Genomic DNA, 7,872 nt, shown 5'->3' with positions numbered 1-7,872 from the left:
ACATTAATTTCCTGTGCAGGTGCCATTTTGAACATTATTCTCTGAGTGCCTGGTGTGTATATATTGTCAAAGGACAAAATTATAATAATTTATTTTAAAGGTCTTAATTACCTTTATTTTCAATTCTAGAAAATAGAATTCCCTTAAAAAAAAAAAAAGTGTTCCAATGGGCAGAGCCGAGAAATTTGGTTTTATAGACAGAGTGCCAAAAAAAAACAGAAACAAAGGACAAAAAGCAGATTAATGATTTTAAAGTTACTTCCCTTTTTGTGGAGGGGAGGGATGGAAACATGAACAATAAAAAATAACTGATTGGCTAACATCAGATTACATCAAGTTACCGTTTTTGGTAAGGATCATGACCCAGGAAACTTCTTCAGCATGTCAACTGAAACTAGCCTGGTTGGGAAGTTTGGCTATTTTTTCTCCTGATTTCTGGGAAGCTCAGGGATCCTACTTTTATCTTTAGTCTGGTCTGTTATAATTTAGTCTACAACAATGGCCTGTTATAGTATTTATTTAATAGGATGAAATATTAGGGCTAGTAAACTTCTGTTTTTCTCTGTCTTTTGTAAAAGAGATCCATTTCAACTAAGAACTTATGGGAGTTATTCTTCCCTTACAGATAACTACCATGAAATCATGGAACTCTATAAAACAGTTCATAAATCATTTTGATTTGTCAACTTTTCTTAAATCACAACAATCAAAAATAAGTATTTGGGGTTACTTTGACAAGCATACAATAAATCTATCAACTCATTGTTCTATAAACTCAACTCTTCACCTACAACCAGCTTTGTCTCCATTCCTTTGGCAGACATACCCATTGAAGCCAACACTGCAGAAGACTCAAGGCTAAGGAAGCTGTTCTTTACCAGCTGTCCATGTCTATAGTTCCCATTTAATAACATACTTACTGGGACCCCGGTGTGCTTTTCCATCCAAGCTCTTCCACTTATAGTAATGTAATTTGAATATTATATAACCAAATACATATCAATGCAAAAATAAAAGTATTATTTTGTGAAAAATCAAGTGAATAAAAAATTAACTCAAAATGGATCATAAACCTAAGATAAGAGTGAAAACTATGAAACATACAGATAAAAACATAGTAAACAATTTTTTAGATCCTGGGTTAAGCTAAAAAAATTTTTTAAATGGAGCTCAAAGCTCACAAAGTATAAAAGAAAAAAATCAGTAAATTGAACTTCAACAAAATGAAAACTTTTTAATCTTTGAAAGAAAATTAAAAGGCAAACCATGAACTGAGAAAATATTTGCAATGTGTATAACTGATAGAGACATATCCATAATAATAAAGAAAAAGTATAGAAATGATACAACACAATAATGAGATAAATAACCCAATTTAAGAAAAGTGATCAAAAGTGTTAAGTAAATTAGTAAGTAGAAGGTGGATTATAAGAGCCAGGTTTCTAAACATTGGAAAAGAAACTTAGAAATAAACAAGAAAGGAAGGTTAGCTTAAATCCTGTGGAATTGGGTTAGAGTTGGAGATACAAGTTAGTATTAGCTTAATAAATGTACCAATGGATAGACACAAAAACAATTACAGATTTGTAGATATAAATGAGTTAGTATGCAATAATTACTCAGTTCTGTCTGCTAAGAAGTCTTAAAAGCAATGATGCTGCAGAAACATTGCACATTCCCTGTTACCAAAGTTTTGTTTCTAATTATTATTTTCCAATACAAGGAAACAAGGATCCTTGGAGAAATGGCTGATTCTAGGACTGGGTCTTGGAAAAAATGAGATAAGCCTGGAGCAAGTTACTCCTTCTTTGACCTCTCCAATAAAGGATGGGATCATGTCTAAAGAGCACAAGATCCAAATCGAAGGAACTACCAATAGTCAAACCTGGAACAATTTGAACAATGAAATAAATAATGCTGTATTTAGTAGTAACGAGAATATAGTAACAAGGATAATCCAAAGAATAAAGTAGCCATCTATCCACACTGATATAAATCAATGATTCAGTATGTAAATAATGGAGAAGAAGACACAGATATTTATTTAAAAATTCCAAATAATGCCGGGCAATGGTGGCTCATGTAATTCTAGCTACCCAGGAGGCAGAGGTCAGGAGGATCATGGTTTGAAACCATCCTGGGCAAATAGTTTGAGAGACCCTATTTTGAAAATACCCAACACAAAAAGGGCTAGTGGAGTGACCTGAGTGGTAGAGTGCTTGCCTAGCAAGCATGAAGCCTGAGTTCATATCCCAGAACTGCCAAAAACAAGATTTCTAAATAATATATGCAAATACTCCCTGGAATTAGTTCTCCCTGCCCCTCTTTTTTAGTTGCAGGATAGGTTCAGGGCTTCATTTTCAAAGAATAAAGGCTGGGAAGGGAAAAGAACACTTGTTCAATGAGGAAAACTGTCAAGCACTACCCTAACTGAGTGATGAAGGTTAATAGCATTGGTGATGCCATGTGAATACCATGTACCCCCCAAGCATGAGGCAATGAAAACCCCATAACCCCGGCATAATTTAAAAAAAAATCAAACACATAGAGACACTGTACAAAATACCTGACTAATACTTCTGAACATTTTCACACGATGAAAACAACCGAAACAACTAAAGTGTGAGCAGCTATCAGAAACCAGAGAAGACTAAAGAGCTATGACAATTTGGTGCAAGGTGGTGCTGGATGGAATCCTAAAACAGAAAAAGCACATTAATGGAAAACTTGGTGAGATTTCAGTAATGTCTGGATCTTAGTTAATAGTGAAGTAGGAAGGTCTGTTTCTCACAAATGACTATTGTAATGTAAGAGAATACCATTAGGGCAAGTTGCAGCTGAGCAAGGAATACTCTGAACTACTTTTGTGAAAGCTTAAAACTATCCCAAAGTAAACAGTTTATTTAAAAAATACACAAGAACCAAAAATGTAATTACACATCTAATCAATAAACTATTTTAAGCCAAACAGGGGCAAACATTAGAAAACACTGAAAAATCCTTGACAACTAGAAGATATAGAAAAAATACTCTTCAAGAAAAGTCAGTTTTGGAAGCCAAATTAAAACTCAGACCTTGATCCCTCCCTCTTACTCTTCTGCAAAGTGAGATAAAGTGACTCTTCTTAGTATTCAGATTTTTGCATGATCAGAGGATTCTTCTCTATTAAGAAACTATAGAAAATCTCTAGTAGAACAATCTGGCTCTGAGCCCTACAACCTTAGCCTGGTCCCCAGAGACCACATACATTGATGTTAAATTTATTTTCATCTCACTTGCTTTTTCATAATATATATTCTGTAGTTATTCTTTCAAATGACAATATTTGAAACACTGTTTGTACTTATTAAAATTTCCAGAAATTCTTTAAGATAGTAATGGGCATAATTATCATGGTTTGCTGTCTCATCCAATCACCTGCTTTACTTATTGGTCTGCAATGAGGCTCAGAGGGAAATTTTCATTTCACCAAATACCAGATAGGATCTTGTAAGAGATATAATTTGCAATGACCATCTACTAAGGAAAAGTGAGTGACCCACTATTCACAGCTGTTTTTCTCTTGCTTGTAAAATTCAGCTGATTTGGAGAGCCAATTTTCCTATGACTTGTACATTATACAATTAGAAACAACCGAGAGAAATAGGGGAGAAGGAGAGAGAAAAACAATGTGCAACCCTAATACCATATAGTCATAACTGCAACAACTTTGCTTATTGAATGCCTTTCAGTGGTAGTGCTAGATGCTGTATATCACATATGTCTGATTCTATCCTGGAAATATTGGAATTAGAAGAGTACAACTGTTTTCTCCATCATGTAGATGCTGGAATATAGCATTTCAGAGGATTGAGTAACTTGCCCAAAATCATATAGTCCATATGTAGCAGAATCACAACTGAAACTGTGGTAATAAATTGCATCATGTCCTTTCTTATAAGCCAAGGTGGTCTTTCTAAGAGGTCTAGTCTCCATTTCTCTAATAATATACTAAATCAATCATAATTAAAAACAAAGCAGGTCAAAAGATTTGAACAGATATTTCACCAAACAATATATACATATGTCAAAGAAGATATATATGAAAAGATGAATGCATCATTAGTCACCAAGGAAATGTTGATTAAAATCACATTAGATACCACCACACCTTCATTTAAGTGGTCAGAAGAAAAAGTTGCTTTTGGCAAGTATTAGAGAGGATGCAGCAACCAGAACTATTCATCATTGCTGGTGGAATGCAAAATGGTAGCATCAACTTTGAAAAATATCTTGGCACAAAAATCTACAGTACAACCTACCTATTTTACTTTTAAGAATACGAACACCTATGTCTATATAAGGATTTATCCATAAATATTCATTGTAGCGTCATTCAGAGTAGCCAAAATTAAAAGTAATCCAAATGTTCAACAAGTGAACACATAAAAGAATTATTCTAACTTCATACACCAAAAAACTACCCAGTAATGAAAGGAATGAATCAAGAACACAAACAACAACATAGATAATTCTCTAAAGTAGTATACTCAGAGGAGAGATTCCAAGATGGTGGCTAGAGGGAGGAAGCAGAAAGCGTGCCTCCTAAAGTAAAATCTTGGAGAGACGCTGGAGATACACCTTACAGGAAAAACCACTGAGAAGAGGCAAAACGTTGACTCCTCTACACCCCCAGCCCACATGTAACATTCCCACTTCACGTTAAACAGAGAAACCAGGAGGGCTCCTGTGCCACCAGACGCCAGTGCCCAGATGGCTTGGGAAGATGCGGACCACAAGGTGAGCTAAGTGGCACTCAGTACTCCCGCAGACAACCCTGGGCCAGATCAGCATAGGCCCCTGGAAAGACCGACCCCCACCCAGGGAAAAAAGAGAAAAAAACCTGGATAATAAGCAATAACAACAAAAAAGACATGTAGCAAAGAGGGTGGGGAGCCCTGAGCACCAAAGGGGGGGGAGGGGAAATCCATCACAACAAGCCAGCTGGAGAAGGCAGGAGCAGCAGCACACACCCAGAAACCAGGAGTGGGAAAGCTTGTAAAAGTGGCCATGGGAGGAAAATTCCACAGGAGGTGGGGAGACCCACTTCCCACGTGAACTGTAAATAAACACACAGGCCTGAGAAATCTTGTGCAGTGTTACCTCCCCCAGTGTGCTTGGAAAGGGGAAAGCTTGTAGCAGTGGTGGTCGCACCCAGGAGAACTCTAAGTAAACAAAGCCTGCGGGGGCCAAGTGAGTGTGAAGCTCACCCCTGAGATCTGCATAAATAACACCTCCAGCAACAGCAGGCTGACAGCAGTGGGCAGGCAAGCCACAGCCTCAGATAGCCATTCACAGAACTGTCTCCAGACTCTTTTTTTTCTCCCTACCTTTGATGAGTCAACAACCAAACTACACATGCACGCTGAAAAACTTACTGAAACTGTATTGCATTTGAACTTGGGAAACTTTGTGTTGTTTTTTATTTTGTTTTGTTTTGGTTTTTTTGTCTTTTTTCCCCTTCGATGAGACAACAACAGAACTACTTCTGAGGCACCATCTCCAGGATTGCAGCCAGAGGGACTAACACCAAAATTATTAAGACTGAAATTTTATTGCATTTGAACTTGGAGATTTTTGATTTTTTAATTACTTTTATTTTTATTTATTTTTTTATTTTATTTTTTTCTCAATCCTCTCTCTGTCTCTCTAATGCCTGTTCAGCTTACTGTTTATTAGTACACTATCTCTCCCTGTTTATATCTTTGCAACTTTTATTTGTTTATTTTTTTTGTTTGTTCACTTGTTTTTCCCTCGTTCTTTAACTTCATTGCTTTCCTTCTCCTCTCACCCTTCCATTCTAAATATCACCATTGTTATTATTACAAGCTAGAAAATACTTAATTGCACACTGTACAGGGACAATAACAACACCAAGGACAATGACGGGAAGACAGAAAAAACAGGGAAACCAGTTTTCCCACAGCAAAACATTAGTACAAGAACCAGAGAGAAATGAAGAAACCAGATACTCAGATCCAGCCTCCAACAAAATGAAGATAAACTATGCCAAAGAACCAAATGAAGCTCACAAGAACTATCTAAAAGAAGAAATATTACAGGTAATCAATGAGAATTTTATAGAGATGATACTGGATATGGTCAACCAAAATGTACAGGAGACACTCAAGAAATTCAAAGACAACAAAAACAGAGATTTTGAAAAAGCACAAGAAGAAATAAAAGAAACCATAGAAGCACTGTATAAACAACAAAGTGAAAAAAAGAACATGATTAATAAAGAGATAAATGAACTCAGGACAAAAATAGGCAACACTAAAGAGGAAATGACTCAGGATATGGAAAACCTCAGAAAAAAGAACGAAACAGAACTGCAAAACAAAATGGAAGGCCAATCCAGCAGAATAGAACAAACAGAAGACAGAATCTCAGAACTTGAAGATGAAATGGTAATTAAAGGAAAAACCGAAGAACTATTAGTTAAACAACTCAAGACCTTTGAAAAGAAAATGCAAAAACTCACTGACTCTATCAAAAGACCAAACCTGAGAATCATGGGCTTTGAAGGAGAAGAGCTGCAAGAAAAGGGAATGCATAATATATTCAACAAAATAATAATAGAAAATTTCCCAAATATAGAGAAATCTATTGCCATACACATGCAAGAGGCCTCCAGAACACCAAACAGACCAGACCAAAATAGATCAACCCCATGGCATATTATTACTAAAACAACAAATACAGAGACCCGAAAAGAATATTGAAGGCTGTAAGAGAGAAAAAACAAATAACATAAAAAGGTAAATCCATCAAAATCACAACAGACTTCTCAACAGAAACATTAAAAGCAAGAAGAGCGTGGGGTGAGATCTTCCAGGCACTGAATGAAAATAACTTCAACCCTAGGATACTCTATCCAGCAAAACTATCATTCAATATAGATGGAGCAATAAAAGTCTTCCATGATAAGCAGAACCTAAAACAATATGTGACCACAAAGCCACCACTACAAAAGGTTCTTCAAGGGATTCTGCACACAGAAAGTGAAACCCAACATAACCATGAAAGGGCAGGCAACTCCAAATTACAGGAAAAGAAAAAACAAGAAAGTAGAGAGTAACCTCAACTTAGGCATACACAATCAAACTTTCAAACAACTAAGATAACTAAATGACAGGAATCACCACATACCTGTCAATACTAACACTCAATGTTCATGGACTTAATTCCCCCTTCAAAAGGCACCATTTGATGAACTGGATTAAAAAGGAAAATCCAACAATGTGTTGCTTACAGGAGACTCATCTCACTGACAGAAATAAGCATAGGCTTAGGAGGAAAGGCTGGAAGAAGATTTACCAAGCCAATGGCCTCCGAAAACAGGCAGGAGTAGCAATACTTATCTCTGACAAAGAGACTTCAAACCTACATTGATCAAATGAGATAAAGAAGGACATTCCATACTAATAAAAGGGGAAACAGACCAAAAGGAAATAACAATTATCAACCTATATGTACCCAATGTCAATGCACCCAATTTCATCAAACATACCCTGAAGGACCTAAAAGCATATATTAACTCCAATACAGTGGTCGTGGGAGACTTTAACATCCCATTATCATAAATAGATAGGTCATCCAAACAAAAAATCAATAAAGAAATCCTAGATCTAAAATATACAATAGATCAACTGGACCTACTTGATGTCTACAGAACATTTCATCCAACTTCTACACAATATACATTCTTCTCAGCAGCCCATGGAACCTTCTCCAAAATAGATCATATCCTACGGCACAAAGCAAGACTCAGCAAATATAAGAAAATAGAAATTATACCATGCATTCTGTCTGATCAAATGCAATAAAACT

At 36.1% G+C, this 7,872-nt stretch overlaps 1 protein-coding gene across 4 annotated transcripts in view; it reads left to right on the top strand.

Annotated features, from left to right (window-relative positions):
- LOC141425797 (uncharacterized) overlaps positions 1–7,872 on the top strand; it is a 239,909-nt gene that overhangs the window by 137,094 nt on the left and 94,943 nt on the right. The gene's annotated exons all lie outside the window — the stretch shown is intronic.

This window comes from Castor canadensis, chromosome 8 (assembly GCF_047511655.1).
Source record: "Castor canadensis chromosome 8, mCasCan1.hap1v2, whole genome shotgun sequence".
Classification (NCBI taxonomy): domain Eukaryota; kingdom Metazoa; phylum Chordata; class Mammalia; order Rodentia; family Castoridae; genus Castor; species Castor canadensis.
This window is presented reverse-complemented; position numbering and strand designations above follow the sequence as displayed.